Source organism: Leptonychotes weddellii, chromosome 1, assembly GCF_054177405.1.
Source record: "Leptonychotes weddellii isolate Sample4059 chromosome 1, ASM5417740v2, whole genome shotgun sequence".
NCBI lineage: Eukaryota > Metazoa > Chordata > Mammalia > Carnivora > Phocidae > Leptonychotes > Leptonychotes weddellii.
Genome location: NC_138369.1, coordinates 43,479,970 through 43,497,317, shown reverse-complemented (window position 1 = coordinate 43,497,317; position 17,348 = coordinate 43,479,970). Strand labels below are relative to the sequence as shown.

The 17,348-nt window shown below is 43.7% G+C and overlaps 1 protein-coding gene and 1 pseudogene across 7 annotated transcripts in view; both read left to right on the top strand.

Annotated features, from left to right (window-relative positions):
- SRGAP3 (SLIT-ROBO Rho GTPase activating protein 3) overlaps positions 1-17,348 on the top strand; it is a 331,526-nt gene that overhangs the window by 123,442 nt on the left and 190,736 nt on the right. The window lies entirely within an intron of this gene.
- On the top strand, positions 14,546-15,830 carry LOC102737669 (spermine synthase pseudogene; annotated as a pseudogene).

Below are 17,348 nucleotides of genomic sequence, written 5' to 3'. Positions count from 1 at the left end.
TGGATATAGCAGGCGCAAAGTGAGCATGGTAGAGAATGTCGTAAGAACTGGTGGTGAGGTTGGCCAGAATAGGGCCACAGAGGGCCTTGTGGACCATGTTAAAAACTTGAATTTTATTCTCTGTGCAATTAGAGATTTTAAGCAGGGAGATGACATGATCAATTTTCTCCTTTAAAAAGACCTTCCTCCTGGAATGTGGAGAATAGATCGTTGGTAGGCAAGGAGAGCAGTGAGGTGAGTCAGGGGTTATCACAGCAACCTAGGCAAGAGATGATGCCTGCACATCAGAACAAGCTCAGCTAAAATCATCCTTGAGGTATTTGGGTATGAAGCTCATGTAACTGGTTTCATATGAAAAGGATGGTCTCCTGGTGTAAAGTTGGGTGTTCTCTTTTTTACTTTTGCCTATCCGCTTTGCTCTCTCTTAGGAGTATGGAAGGGGTTGAAGTGAGCAGGGGGAAATTCTGCATTTCCTTTTCAGAGGATGCAGGGGTTGGGACTACATGGTCCTGTAATTAATAAGCAAACATTTAGGGGCGCCTGGGTGGCTCAGTCGTTAAGCGTCTTGCCTTCGGCTCAGGTCATGATCCCAGGGTCCTGGGATCGAGCCCTGCATCGGGCTCCCTGCTTGGTGGGAAGCCTGCTTATTCCTCTCCCATTCCCCCTGCTTGTGTTCCCTCTCTCACTGTGTCTCTGTCTTTCAAGAAAATAAGCAAACATTTACTGAGCATAGGAAGATTTTTCTAAGCCTTTGGTTTTCACTTCAGGTCAGACTTTCCTGGGGACAAACGGGGCATCTGCCCAGAAACCTGGCAAGGAATAGTCTACATGATTTGTGCTGACAATGGGCACAAGGAGCAGCAGTGATAACCAACACAGGGCCACCCAGATGGCAGGGCAGGTTGTCCCCTACACAAGGGCACCTGGCTGAGAGGAGGGCCTAAAACCCAGTCCAGACTCTGCTCACCAAGCAATTTGCTCTGGTGTGGAGCTAAATCAGCAGGAGAAGGGGCTGTCTTTTTCTAACTGGCACCAAAGCACCATCTGGTTTAGCAGTAGCCCTCCCCAAAACTCTTGGGGTTTCTGCTCTGTGGCCTGGTTTCCAGGGTTTGTCTTCACCTTAATTATTCGAGTCAGTCAGGATTTCTTTTAACAAATATTTATTGACTACTTATTGTGTACCAGGTAGCGGGTTTATATTGATGAACAGACAGACATGCTTCCTGCCCTCATGAAGCTTATAGTCTAATAGAGTTTACTCCATCTTTCTTTCTTTGTAACAGCTGGAGAGCTTCCTTTTGGGGAAGCCTGGGCTGATCTCAGCCCCTCTACTCTGAGTCATGAGATGTTGGCACCTGACTTGGAAGCACCTCTTGGGGTTAGGGAACAAACCACCACCCACAGTACACATCTCAGACCAGATTTTCAGGGATATGGGACCAGCGTGGCTATGGGTTATGATTAGCACAGCTCCTTCATTCACCTCTGATTAGGAGAAGCAAAAAAAAAAAAAAAAAAAAGTAGCACTGTGGTTTCCATTGATAAAGGGAAAGATTTATCCTTGAGACTTGGAGTCTTCATAAAAACTCTACTTAAAATATGTACACTTTTGGGACATCTGGGTGGCTCAGTTGAGCATCTGACTTTTGATTTTGGCTCAGGTCATGATCTTGGGGTCCAAGGATTGAGCCCCGCATCAGGCTCCATGCTCAGCGGGGGTGTCTGCTTGAGGATTCTCTCTCTCCTCTCTCCCTCTGCCCCTCCCCCTGCTCGTGCTCTCTCTCACTCTCTCTCTCAAATAAATCTTTGAAAAAAATATGGGCACTTTTCTGTATGTCTATTACACTTCAGTAAAAGTTAAGAAAATACTAAAGTTTTTGAGCTGCCAGAGTCTAAGCTTAAGAGAACTCAAGACAGGGAGGCGGGTCAGGTATATAGGTGAGGCCTTCCTGGGGTCTCTGTATCTTGATGGGGTCCTTAGGCCCTTGATGTCATTCTTCAGCTTAATGAATAATCAGATTATTTTTATCAACCTTTGAGAAATCCTTTTTTTTTTTTTTTTTTTGACTAGCCAAACTCAAAAGAAATTGCATTATAAGCCAAGGTATCCATAGATAGGTTAACACTGGGGGATACACCTCTCCAGGGCATTCCTCTTCCCAGCTTTAAGGTGGCTGGCTGGGAAACAGAATTAGTCATTGTTTGGGGAGCTTGGAATGAGAGAAAGACAGAGATGGGTGGTTTTCAGATTTTTTTTTTTTTCCCAGGCTGCGGTGGAGCTGGGAGAATGAGAGATTCCATACATCTTGTGACCAGATGTGGCATTTTTAACTGGGACTCAGCAGTATCAACAAAACAGAGTCCATTTAAAACAACAGTGCTTTCCTTACCTATTTATTTTAATTTTTACATTGTATTTTTTTAGATTATAAAAGTAATGCCCACTTCCCCCTAATACTTTGTTAAGAAAATGTTCAAACATATAGCAAAAATACCTAGTTCTAAAAAAAATCATATATATGTGAAGTGCACCATAAAGAAAGTAAAAGGTTCTTATAATCCTGCCTCCTGGAGAGAATACCACTGTTAACCTGTTTCCTATATATTCCTACAGAATTTTTTCTGTGTGTATACTAATATATATTATGATTGCCTTAACAATTGTATAATATTATTCATACTATTTCATTTGTTCTAGGAAAATTTAAGTTTTTCTTGGACATCTTTGCCTGTGAGAATTTATTGATTTATCTCATTTTATTTTTAAAATAGTTTCACTGAGGTATAAATTATGTACCATAAAATTCACCTGTTTTAATTCATTGACCTGTATAATTGACTTTTTTAGTAAATTTTCAGAATTGTGCAACTAACACCATAGTCCAATTTTAGAATGTTTCTGTCACCCCTAAAATATTCCTTTTGCCCATTTGCAGTCACTCCCCGTCCTCATCTCTGTCACCAGGCAACCACTAATCTATTTTCTGTCTCTATAGATTTGCCTTTTATGGGCTTGCATATAAGTAGAATAAAAAATGTGTATTTTTCTGTGTCTAGCTCCTCTTAACAAACAGAGTGTTTTTGAGGTTCATTCATGCGACAGACCTTTGTTCCTTTTCAACAGTGTTACATTTTAGGATATTCTTCATTTTGTTTACTTACCAGTTGGTGGATATTTGGGTTGTTACCAGTTTTTGGCTAGTACGAATATGCTGCTGTGGTGGACATTTGGGTCCATGTCTCTATGTGGATGTATGTCTTATTCTTCTTGAGTGCCTATACACATTTCCATTTTGTGTTCAGCCAAACCTCACTGGTGGCCATTTACTTGTTTTTTGTTGCTTTTTTTGTTTGTTTGTTTTTGATGAACAAATAATGCTGTATTGAACATCCTTTTTTTTTTTTTTTTTTTTTAAGTAATCTCTGCACCCAACGTGGAGCTCAAGTGCATGACCCTGAGATCAAGAGTTGCATGCTCTTTTGACTGAGCCAGCTGGGCTCCCCTGTATTGAACATCCTTATACATATATCTTTATGCATATGTGTGAATGTTTTTGGAGGATATATATTTAGAAGGGGAAGTTCCTAGTAAACAGATGTAAACGTTTGACATTTCAATAGCTAGTATCAAATTGTCTTCCAGAAGCCGCACCAACTTCTATCTCCTGCCCCTGGCAGCACAGGAGAGTGACCATTTTCCCTTGTACTTGTCAGTGCAGGCGAGAATGAATATTTTAGTTTTTCTAATATCATAAATGAAAGATGTCTTATTGTCATTTTAATTGATATTTCTTTTATTATGAGAGAGGTTTTGACCATTTGTTTGTCTACTCCCAATTTTCCAGTGAGTTGCTTCTTTTCCTATAGCTTTGAAATAACTCTTTGTATTTTGGGAAATTGACCTTTTGCTTATAAAATCTACTGCAAATGTTTCATTCCTCTGCTTATCCCTTTTTTTTCCCCCTCAAAAATTCTGTTCATGGTCATTGTGCCATACACATGTTTTACATTTTTAAGTAATCATATCTGTTAGGGACAAAAAAAAAATCTGTGAACATTTTACAACTATCACTGAGATATTTATAATATCCCCAGAAGGAGGTGAGGAAGGTAAAATGTTGATGGGGGAGAAAGCTGAGGGACGTTATATGCGCTTCATCTACCAAACATCTGGACAGTTAAGAGATTTTTCCCCACTCTTTATGTAGTTGTTTTGGTGTCATATAAGCATAGCCTTCACATATAAGTGCAAAGCCTGAGAACTAAATCTGGACATGTTTTGCTTCCCAACCCCTTGCTAATAATAATTATGACAGCTGACATGAATCGAATGCGTACGATATGTCATTGGTTGTTGTTAATCGTTGCAATCACTCTGTGAGAGAGGTACAGTTATTTCCCCATGGAAAAAGGCACAGGGATCTTTTAAGTAACTTGGTCAAAGTCATACAGCTAGCAGATGCTAGGGCCGGGATTCAGACTTAGGTTCACCTGACACCAGAACGTGTGCTTAACTGGGACTCCTTTCATTATGCCTTCCTAAAGCATTCCATGAATTGACTTAGCTTTGGACAATAAGAGGATATTTCAAGAGGGCTTTAGAAAGGGACTTGGCAACATCTGTGGGTTCTATTCTTAACACCCCAAAACTCTTCTCTTTTCTTGTAATGAGGAGAGAAGGCATGCATTTGCAGTAGTCTGGGGAGTTGAGGCAGGAAGAGTAGATGATGGGTTTCTAAGACCCTTCTGACTTTTCTGTTTGCTACATGTCAGAAATGAGCTGGCTGTTGGCAATTAGATCTTGGCCCAATGGAGGGAGGTTGGGATAATGGAAGAAGAGAGGTGCTTCAAGCTCTAGCTCTGAAGTCAAAATGGTTTCTTGGTGGGCATTTTTCTGCCTGGGATATTTTTTTTTTTTTTTTTTTTATTTATTCATGAGAGACAGACAGAGAGAGAGGCAGTGGGAGAAGCAGGCTCCCAAGGAGCAGGGAGCTCGATGCGGGACTCGATCCCAGGAGCCTGGGATCATGACCTGAGCCGAAGGCAGATGCTCAACCATCTGAGCCACCCAGGCGCCCTCTGCCTGGGATATTTTGACCCTGGGCAATCCTTGGCTAACCTGGATAGGTCTGAGGATATTGAAGACCTAGAAAGAATATGGTCAAAATACATAAAAATCTTGGGGATCTGGGAAAAGATGGGCATACTCTTGCTCATTTATTGTTACTCAAGAAGCCTAGGGTGTCAAAGGCAACTGTGAGAGGGGGGCACAAAGATGAATCGAGCCTGTTCTTAGGGGACTCACTGTTTGGGTAGGGAAGAGGGATCTGTTCAAAGAGTAGTTGAACTAAAGTAGAGGCAGTGACTTGAGAGGTTCAGCTAAAGAGCTGGGAGTCAGAGCAGAAGGAGCACAGACTTTGCAGCGATATAGACCTGGCCTTGAATTATGTCCTAAGATAATGACAACAACAAGAGCATTGTTGAGCACTTACCATATGTGCTGCATGGTTTGGCAGACAAGGGGATCCTCTTCAGGATTGAAGGACTTATCCTTAGGTCCTGGGGGTTCTGTCGGCTGACAGCCCTCAGCTGTTGACCCCCTTGGAGAACTGCCTCTGCTGAGGAGAGCTGTGTAGCTTAAGATTACACCCCCTTCTCAGCTGCAGGTGTGAAGGTCCTGCTCCCTCCCCCAAACCCCGGACAACTGTGAAGGGCCCTCTAAATGTCAGCGCCTCCACTGGGACTGTTGGGACCCAGCTTCTCACTCTACCCAGTCCTACTTCCTTTTCCTTCCTTCCACAGGGTTTGAAACAAAGAGCACACCCTAAAACACTTTCCGTGTGATGGTCTCATCTTGGAGTTTGCTTCCCAGGGGGACCCATTCATGGGACATGGATGATCTGACTATTCTCACACAGTCAGCCCCCTGAGCTGGGATTACTTACTCTAGTTTATAGGTGAAGTCACTGAGATTTAAGGGAGGTTGAATGATTTGCCTAGTGGCATTACATGGCAGATCTTGGGTTCAAACCAAGTCCAGTTACGCCCAAAGCACAATCTTTCTATATCTCCACCATGTAGGTGTGTGGCTTTAAGGACCGGAAACCATGGGGTTATAAAATTAGATTGCTGGTAGGAAATTCAAAGTTCATTTGGTTAGAGCTCCTGTTCCTTCATCTCTGGACCTGAGATTCTCAGATCCAGCCCTGAAAAGTCTCACATCCTGGGAATGCCTTTACTTACTGGTGAGCCAGGGTTGTTGGTCACCCTATGTGAGGATTGACTGAAGTACTCAATGAATCCATCCATCCAGTCATCCATTCATTCAACAAATGTTCTTTGAGCATTTGTTGTGTCCCAGGTATCACTTTAGGGACAAAGGGTACAGCAGTAAACAAAGTAAACTCCCTGCCCTCTTGGAGTTGCCTTTCAGCAGAGGGAGGCAGATAGCAATGAACTAGACAGAAAAATGCATAATATCAAGTAATGATGGGCGCTATGAAGGAAAATGAAGAGAATAGGGGGATGGAGGGTGTCGAGCTGAGGGCAAGTAAGTGTTCTATTTTAGAGACAGGGAACAAAAAGCCTTCTGGAATGAGGGAACCTCTGGCTAAAGACCTGAATGAAGGGAGGAACTGGCTACACAGATGTCAGTGAAGGGCATCCCAGGAAGGAGGAATGACAGGGGCCAAGGCCCTGGGCATTAGCAGGTTTAAGAAAGGTGGAGAAGTTGGGTGGCAGGAACATGATGGGCCAAGGGGGAGAAGAGATTGAGGAGGCATCAAGGGGCCATAATCCTGCAGGGTCTTGGGGGCAGGGAATAAAGATCTTGTGTTTTATTGCAGGTGGATTTGGAGCAGGTGAGTGATACCATGAAGTCCATGTTTCCAAGAGGGTTTCATGACTGTTGTGCTGAGAATAGATGATAACAGATGTCATTTCCATTTCCTCCCTGGATTATTTCTATCTCTCTTTGAGGACAGTCAGAGAGGTTTCATGGAGAACATCATTATTTAAGAGCACGGGCTCAGGAATCAGACTCCCTGAGTTCAGATCCGGGTTCCGCCACTCACTAGCCCTGGGATCTTAAACTATTTGCTTAATATATGTAAGCCTTTTCTTCCTCATCATTAAAATGCAGATAATCACACCTGCTCTACAAAGTGGGTTTGTTGTGAGGATGAAATGTGATCACGCTCATGGAGTTTAGCAGAGCACCTGCTTTTCTTTTATAGCTGATTCTTTTTAATTGTGGTAAAATATAAAATTGACCATTTTAACTCTTTTTAAGTGTACAGGGCAGTGGCATTAAGTACATTCACTTTCTTGTGCAGCCATCCCGACCATCCACCTCCAGAGCCTTTTTTCATCTTCCCAAACTGAAACTCTGTCCCCATGAAACACTAACTCCCCGTTCCCTCCTCCCCCAGGCCCTGGTAGCCACCATTCTACTTTCTGTCTCTATGAGTCTGACTAGGATAGGGACCTCATATAAGTGGAATTACACAGTGTTTATCTTTTTGTGACTGGCTTATTTCACTGCTTAAGGTTCCTCCACATTGTAGCATGTGACAGAGTTTTCTTCCTTTTTAAGGCTGAGTAATATTCCACTGTATGCATTTACCACATGTTTATCCATTCATCCACTGATGGACATTTGGGTTGCTTCCACCTCTGGCTATAGTAATCATGTACTTGTGTTCTGTAAGCACTGGACTTATCTTTGCCGTAATTTTGATCCTGATTTGTATAAGTGGTGGGAAATGGTAGGTACTCCGGACCAGGAGGCAGGAGATATAAATTCTAGACTTGCATGAGGCCGACTCATTTACTCAGTCTGAGCCTCAATTCTTTCATCTATGAAATGGTGATGCTAATGCCTACTTCAGGGGTCTTGTTATAAAAGTTTGAATTAGGGGGCGCCTGGGTGGCTCAGTAGGTTGAGCTTCTGACTCTTGATTGCAGCTCAGGTCTTGATCTCAGGGTGGTGAGTTCAAGCCTCATGTGGAGCCTACTTTAAAAAAAAGCAACTCAAATTAGATATATTTTGCAAACTTTAGAGCTATGGTATCCAATATGGTAGCCACCAGCCTACCAAGCATTTGAGATGTGGTTAGTCTGAATTATGACATGCGGTACATGTAAAATACACTCATATTTTGAAAACCGTACAGAATAAAGGGAATGTGAAATATTCCATAATAATTTTTATATGGGTTACTTGTTGAAGTAATAATGTTTCAGATGTATTGGATTAAGTAAAATACATTATTAAAATTAATTTCACCTCCTTTTATTTTTAATGTGGCTACTAGAAAATTTGAAAAGAAATGTGTGGCTTGCTTCATATTTTCATTGGACACCTCTGGGCTAGATTTCACTGGGCATTTTCAGCCTAGGCTCAGCAATTTTCTGGGTGTTCCTCCCACGCTTAGTTAAGGGTCTGAAAGGAGATTCTCTCCCAGAGCTCCAGGCGGACAAATGATTTACATCACTAAGGTGCTGCAGTCTAAATGGTGATCAATGTTTATGGCCCATGGAAGCTTAAACAAGCCGAGAGAATAGGTTCAGTCTTGCCGCAAATAACGTCCAGCCATTAACGTGCAGCCTCCCAGTTCCCTCTACAAAGGGAGGTTTCAGCGTCGCCACTCTGCTGGGATTTGTGATTTAGCTCCGTGTTCCCCAGTGACAATAGATTTCTTCATTTCAAAGCCTAACTCCTACGGAGGCTGGGGCTGTGGGGGTGGGGGGTGGGGAGTGGGGGGTTGGGGAGGGCAGGCGATTTCCCAGCTCAGGCCTCTGTGTATCGCTAATTGTATTATCACAGTTTCCTTAGGGAAAAACCATGCTTTCATTTAGGACTTTAAAAAAAAAAACAAAAAAAACCCAGACCCTAGGGAGAGTTAAGATCCGTTTGGCACAGTGTTTGGGTGAAATTTTTTCCCCCTATGGGGCAGGAGAGAAAAGAATTTCTATTTTGCAGCTGGAAGAGAGCTTTTGTGTACATACCCCTCCCTCTTCTCTCATTTTATCTCTCAACCGATAGGATATTCAGGGAGCTGAGGCAGTGTAGTGTTCAACAGAAAGAGAGATAAAGTTCAGAGCCGAATCCCGTGGAAGCAGAGATAGGTCCAGCTCAGCTCCAGCCGCAGGGTGCAGGAGACTAGGTGGGAGTGTGGGGGGTGTGGCTTCCCCTAGGCCAGTGAGCTGCCCAGAGCTGAGAGGCCGCGCCCTAAGGTTTCCACTAATGTATTCTATCATCCAGGCAGACCCTTCTCCACTTTCCTGAGTGGCACAGAAGGCCCTGCTCCCTAGGATTTTTGTCACATGTGATCTTCTGCCTTGGGGTCTAAATAGCCCCAGTGTTCATTTAGCAATTTATCATAGGAATCTGACTCAGAGGTTAAGTCATTCCCTAAGGCATATGCTTTCTTCACCCTCTAGAGCTTGTCTGGAAAGAGGCTCAGCTGAAGGCTGTGGGCCACCAACCCTGCAGGCAGCCGGGGAAAAGTGCCGAGGTTCTCGAGTGGGGAACGTACGCTGGCAGGAGAAAAAATAGAGGTGTACGCTGTGAGACCCAATATCAAAGGCCTGCACGCTCAGTGGTGAATCAGGCAGAATGTCAGCTTGGGGCTTCCCACTGAGCGAAAGAAGAGTTTCGAAGGGGTGGACGGAGCTGGGGTAGGAATCTAGGAGAGGGCTCAAGGATGAGGCAGATGGGCAGTTTCCATCTGGAGGTCTGAACAGGGGCGGTAAACCTCTGCTGCAGGTAAGGGTCATGGAGAGGGCCCAGGTCTTTGCCAGAGCAGGGATGGATAGTGAAAGTCAGAGTTATGCTTGTCCTGGGGCCTCCTCAGGTGAGTTTTCAGCCCCCTGGAACGGGGGGCTCAGAGGGTGATTAAGGCTTGACTTCACAGAAAGCCTGGTGTTTGGATTAGCTGGTGTCTTGGGAGGAGACTGAGCCTTTAGGTGGTCCAGCTGTGGGGACAGGAGAGGCCGAGTCCAGAAGATGAAGTGGGAGCTGACACCACCCTCTCTTCATCAAGGAACAGTCTCCAGAGTCCCCAGCCCAACTGCTGCAAGGGTGAGCTAATTTGGCCTCCGCTCCCACCATACCAGTTTCCATGGATACATTTCAAGCCTCAGTCTGGTCATCTTCAAAAGCATCAAAGGCAGCAAACCCCATCCGTGCATAATCTTTTGTTATAGCCGCACAAATAGCTTTTGTAACAGCCCTTCCCCCATCCCTCCCACCCATCCTCCTAACCAAAAAAACTGGCTTAATTTGTGGCACAGTATCCACTGACAGAAGCATTGGACTTTTTCTGGAAGTTTTGAAGACCTGAGTTTGAATTCCAGCCTTGTCATTTGTAAAATGCAAATAATAGCACCTAGGGCATAGAGGTGTAGGGATTAAATAAGATGAATGTATCTGAAAATGCCTAGCACATTGCCTAACTAAACGTTAGTTTCTTTCCTCTCTTTCTTTGTCAGTTGCGCCACTCAGAAATCAGGGTTCTCCAGTAGCACCCACAATCCTTGTACAGCATCCCCTTGTGTGTTTCATGCATTTGATACTGAATAAGCTGTCCTTGACATCAGTTCACTTCCCCTGGTGGCTAACATCTAGTGCTTTGACTGGAGCCCCATGGTGGGGGTCTCTCAACCGTTCTCTCTACTGGCCCCCAAGTTTGGGAGGAACCGGTTATAGGGCCCTGAAGGTAAATGGGCCAGTGTCTTTCTCTCCCTTCTTGAGGCCAAGTCTTTGCTGGGAGCGTGCAAAGGCACACAGAGGTGGGGGAAGCTCCTTGCCTCCTGAGAGTCTGTTCCAGCAGATGGCTCTGCTGCAGTTCTACTTAGGAGGTTAATGGACACCAGATGTCTGGGCAGGCAAGCTTTCATTTTCTCCTGGAACCACTTAATTTGGCTGAACATCTGCCTTGGCTTCCGGGCTTTTCCGTCACCTGAGCTTCAACACTGGTTCAGTCACCACCAGTGGACATCAGAGGAGCTTCCTTGCCCCTTTCCTTACTCAGGGTCTTGGGGTATACTAGCCTGATTTGTGAGAGGTAGAGGTGGTGGTCGAGAGGGGACAAGAGTGGTCCATGGTTGCCTCCTGTCACTGTCCTTCATGTTCGGTCTGTTGTCACTGAGCCTTCCTGTTGGAAAACCAATTTTAATCCAAAAGAATGGTGTCTGCCTGATTAGAGAGAATATGTCTATCTGGACCAGCACTGGCTGGCTGTCAAGGGCAGGGAGGTGGGGGACAGTCTTTGGAAATGACTTGAAGGAGGTACCTCCATGCTCACCCCTCTTCCTGCTCCATGGCCTTCATTGATGCATTTCTAAACCATTGATGGCTGATGATCTCAGGGGGCAGTTGCGACTTGAATTGTGCTTTGAAAGTATCATTTTGTTGTTGGTATCACTGGTTTAAGCATTGGCATGTGTCAGAGTGACCTGAGGAGTTTAGTAAGGCACAGACTGCTGGACCCCACCATGTCAGTAGGTCTGGGGTGGAGCCCAGGAATCTGCATTTGAAGCAAACATTACAGGTATTGATGATGCAGGTAACTTTACACTATTCCAAGCAATGTGGCCTGGAACTCTGTCTTTTGGGGTTCTGGAATTTCTTCTGCTTTCTATTTCAGGGATGCACATACATATTCATGTTTGTTTGTTTGTTTTTCCCCTTCTTTGCCTGGGAAACTGCTTATCCAATAAGATCCAGATCAAAAATGGCTTCAACTGTGAGACCTTTTCTGAACACCCTTTTATTGGGCAGATTAACTTCCTCCTTTTCTTCCATAGCACTTTGCAGGTACTTTTATAGGACAGCACAACTCACATTAATCATGGGCTTTTATGTGCTCCTTGAGGGCAGGGAGCTCATCCTCTTCATCTTTCTATTTATCCTAGAACGTAGCATAATATCATGTCATAGGCACCAATAAATATTTACTGACTGAACACAATAATCCTTGTGGTAAATAGGGTCTTCATAAAGTATATTCAAATAAGACAATTTTAGTTTTGATAATATAGCTTATTTATCTTAAAAACAACATATATTGTGACATTTAAAGGACAAATAATTTTCTTCTCATGGTTCATGGCTCTAATCCTCAAAGGACCCAGTTTACTACCTTTCTGGCTAATGCTCTTTTTTCATCCAAGCACATAAATGATGCCTTGCATGTAACTGCCATATTATCAGCCCCTGCTTTAATCAGTTTGCTTTTATTTATTTATTATTAAAAAAATTTTTTTAAGTAGGTTCTGTACCCAATGTGGGGCTTGAGCTCATGACCCCAAGATTAAGAGTTGCATGCTCTCCTGACTGAACCAGCCAGGCGCCCTAATTAGTTTGCTTTTAAATGCCATTTTCATGGTTACTAGCCAACCTGTAACCTATGTGGCATTTTGTAGTTCCTAAAGCCTTTTTTTGAAGCCTTGATTTTTTTCTTAAACATCTGTACTTTAATGTCTAGAGTAATATTGGCCTCCTACTTCTTTTTTGTCATAGTTCCTCTGTTTAATACCTCCAGCTGCTTTCTTTCTCAGTGGCAGATTTCCAGTGGACAGGTATCACATGTTTGCAATTGTTTTTGGACAGGGCTTGGCACATCCAGTCATAATGAAACATATAGAGTGTTAGACACTTTATAAAACACTTTCTCATCAGCCATGCTTTGCGGTGGAAATACTATTATTTTCCCTTGAGGGTCTCACCAGCTAGTAAAAGACATAGCCAAAATTTGAAGGCAATTTTACTCCCTTCTAGATTCCATGCTTTCAAAAATAATCATTGCAGCAATACTTATAATAACAAACAAAGGCACAACCTATGTAATGTCCAACGGGAAGAGAATAGCTAAGTGTTGGATGGCATCTTAGTCTGCTCAGGCTACTCTAACAAAATACCGTGGATTGGGTGACTTAAAAACCAGACATTTATTTCTCACCATTCCAAAGGCTGGGAAGTCCAAGATGAGGGTGCCAGCATGGTCAGGTTCTCAGTGAGGGCTCTCTTCCTGGCTTGCAGATGACTGCCTTCTTGCTCTATCATCACATGGTGGGGAGAGAGGGAAAGAGAGAGTGTGCACGCAGGCAAGTGGGCATCAGAGCTCTGGTCTCTTCCTCTTTTTACAAGGACACTAATCCTCTCCTGGGGGCCCCACCTCATCATGACCTTATCTGAATCTGATTACCTCCCAAAGGCCCCACCTCCAAATACTAGCACATTGACGGTTAGGGCTTCAACAAAGGAGCATGGGGGCAGACACATGCATTTAGTTCCTAACAGATGGTCACAGCCATTTGATGGAATATTACTCAGTCCTTAGAAACAAGGCCTCTGAAGGCAATATAGCAACATGTAGACGTTTTTATTGTCATGACAATGATGTGAAATGAGCAAGAGAAGAAACATGGGAAAATGAATGCCATTCAGTTGTTGGTGGGGGTAAAATGCCGTGATTTTTTCTTTTTTTAAAATTTCAGTCAGTGTTGCTAGAACATCAGTGTTGGAAAACAAAAACACAACACCGAGAACACCCTCCCCATCCGCCACCTTTGCCACTACGTATTTGCACTTTATTAATGCTTCTGAGGTGCTGATGAAGTGATAACAACTTTCAGCTCCCAGAGAGCAAGTGTGTGTGCATGAGTCACAGGAGTGTGGTCTGACGGAGATGATTAAGCCTGTGGCAAATGCAGAATTAAGTAACTCTGATAACAGAGCCCTGGAGCATCCTTCTTGGAGATTAAACCTTTCAGGCTTTTAGCAGCTGAGAGGTGCTGGGGATCAGAGATAGCAGGCTTAGAAAGGAAAAGAAGGGGGGCACATATTAGATGGGGATGGGAAGGAAAATGCATCCCATTCAGGTTAGTGCTCTTTTCTGAAATTGGCTGTCGCCTGGAGTTTCGGTGGAAAGCGTACCATTATCTGGGGAGAGGGCAGTGTGTCTGCCTGCTTCCTGTCCTTCTCTTGCTTGCCTTCCTACAGGCTGGAGTTTGGTTTTGTGTGCTGGCCTATTCTACCAGCTTGTTTGTGTGTGAGTTTTCATCCTCACTTGCTGACTGATCCTGTTTTACATTTGAATGACCTTCAAAATGTAAGGGCGGTTTTAGGCCTTTCTGAGAAGAGGAGGGACTGGCTTCTTTTCTTCCCTTTCCTTGCACCTATTCATTCAATACATATGTAGTTTGCCCCTTTCTCGTGCTGGCCACAATGCTAGGTGCTGGGAATAGATAGAGATACGGTCTTTGCCTTCATGGAACTTAAAATTAAATATTGGTTATTCAGGACTGGCTACACACTTTGCGGGGCCCGGTACAAAATGAACATGCAAGGCCCCTTATTTGAAAATTATTACGAATTTCCAGACAGCGCTGGCAGAGCACCAAACCAAGCACCCTCCTGAGCGCTGGGCACTAGGTAGCTTGTATGTATGCAGTTTGTGTATCCAGGAAGCTGGCCCTGAAGTTGTTTCTTGCAAGCACATCGCATAAGAAGAGGGATTTGGGGCCGCAGCCCTACACGCCGTGCGGTCCCCCAGTCTCCCGCGGCCCCCTCCCCCAGGATTGGCACAGGGCCTCTCCTCACTATGGCAGCAGCACGGCACGGCACGCTCGACTTGAAGCTCGGCGCCAAAGCTGATGGCGAGACCATTCTAAAAGGCCTCCGGTCCATTTTCCAGGAGCAAGGGATGACGGAGTCGGTGCACGACTGGCAAGACCACAGTTATCTAGCGACCTACATCAACAAAAACGGCAGCTTTGCCAGTTTGAGAATTTACCCACATGGATTGGTTTTGTTGGATCTTCAGAGTTATGACGGTGATTCGCAAGGCCAAGAAGTTGACAGTCTTTTGAACAAAGTAGAAGAAAGAATGAAAGAATTGAGTCAGGACGGTGCTGTGCGGGTGAAGTGATTACCATCCATAATTCGGGAGGAGCTATCGACAGATACTGGCCCTCTGCTGATGGTCGCCCGGTTGAGTATGACATAGATGAAGTGGTGTATGATGAAGATTCACCTTATCAGAACATTAAAATTCTACACTCGAAGCAATTTGGAAATATTCTCATCCTTAGTGGGGATGTTAATCTGGCAGAGAGTGATTTGGCGTATACCCAGGCCATCATGGGCAGTGGAAAAGAAGACTACAGTGGCAAAGACGTGCTGATTCTTGGGGGTGGAGACGGGGGCATATTATGTGAAATAGTCAAACTGAAACCAAAGATGGTCACTATGGTAGAGATTGACCAAATGGTGATTGATGGATGTAAGAAATACATGTGGAAAACATGTGGCAACGTCTTAGACAATCTTAAAGGAGACTGCTATCAGGTTCTAATAGAAGACTGTATTCCAGTACTGAAGAGGTATGCCAAAGAAGGGAGAGAGTTTGATTATGTGATTAATGATTTGACAGCCATTCCAATCTCCACATCTCCAGAAGATTCCACAAGGGAGTTTCTCAGACTGATTCTTGACCTCTCAATGAAAGTACTGAAACAGGATGGGAAATACTTTACACAGGGTAACTGTGTCAGTTTGACAGAAGCCTTGTCGCTCTATGAAGAACAGCTCGGGCGCCTGTATTGTCCTGTGGAATTCTCAAAGGAGATCGTCTGTGTTCCTTCACACTTGGAATTGTGGGTATTTTACACTGTTTGGAAGAAAGCTAAACCTTGAAGACCAATCTCTCCTAATCATGTGTGCTGCAAATAGCCTTCCTGACCTTCATATGCTGTACATGACATCGAAATGAGTCAGGCAATTGATTGTGATTTCCTTCAAGTTTTCTTTTTTTAATTTTTTTTTTTAAAGATTTTATTTATTTATTTGACAGAGAGACAGCGAGAGCAGGAACACAAGCAGGGGGAGTGGGAGAGGGAGAAGCAGGCTTCCTGCGGAGCAGGGAGCCTGATGCGGGGCTCGATCCCAGGACCCTGGGATCATGACCTGGGCCGAAGGCAGATGCTTAACAACTGAGCCACCCAGGCGCCCCATCTTTTTTTAATTATTATTTTTAATTTAAACAAAGCAAATGGAAACTGTATATTTTGATGCGCTAGGGTGTTAATTTTTTTGAAAGTCAGCTGAAGGATGATTAGACAGCACAGCGAAGGCTGCTAAATGCACTGAACCCCTAGAATGTGATTTTTGTTACTTTTTTTGTGTGTGTGTGGGGGGGCTTTTTGTTTTTGTCTTGGTAGACTTCGAATTTGGTTGTTTGGAGGAATGAACATCATTGTTTTGTTCTGGAGGGAAGTTCTTTGATGGTGTTTCTTTCCCCCAAAATTGACTTAGCTATTAAAATTTGGTGCTTATAAGAAAGAGTTAAGAAAAAAATGAATAGCAGTGCTTCGATTAAAATTATAAATGGGAAAAAAAAAAAAAGAAGAGGGATTTATTCCTTCTTTATTGGCCCAGTCTCCCTTATCACTGTGTACAGAAATCGAGCAGCCTCAGAAGAAGTGTTACCTTTCACTCAGTGGGCCTGCATAGAGAGACAGTAGAACACAGATAAAAGACAGTGTAAATATATATATTTTAAAGATTTTATGTATTTATTTGACAGAGAGAGAGACAGCGAAAGAGGGAATACAAGCAGGGGGAGGGGGAGAAGCAGGCCTCCCGCCGAGCAGAGAGCCTGATGCAGGGATTGATCCCAGGATCCTGGGATCATGACCCGAGCTGAAGGCAGATGCTTAACGACTGAGCCACCCAGGCGCCCCGTCAGTGTAAATATTAAATACCTTTTCGTTGTTTGACACATGCAACTAGGCCACATGGACATCCATAGAACGTTCAACTTCTCTGAAAATATCTGGCCATAATCAAATACATGATAAAGGAAATCTTTACCATCCAAAGTTTTGTCCTTGGAAGCAAATACATAGGCAGTGATCAGTCTAATTACTCTGGGCCTGAAAGGTTTTTTTTGTTGTTTGCTTTCTTGATTTTTGAGAATAGTTTTCTTTTTCTTTTTTTTCCCCCAAAGATGTTATTACCAAAGATAGTGTATTTTATGCAAATTTACCAGAAAGCAACTGTTCAGTAAATAACAAGATTATACCAGTTTACTGGTAAGTGTACTTAATCCCTGAGCAATAGGTTTTGGTAGAATGCCCGTTTAGTGTGGTGATGCAGAGGAGGGAGTTTACCTGTTTCTAGCAACAGCCACCTAGCGGAAGGTAGTAATAGAACTAACAGTACCTACAAGAGGGTAGTTTCACATCTCTCAAAGTGTCCTCTAGAATATTAATTTTAAGGGAGAGATTCTACCTAAATTGGTTAATTTGATTCTGTTCTCTCTTGAAGATTTACCATTCAT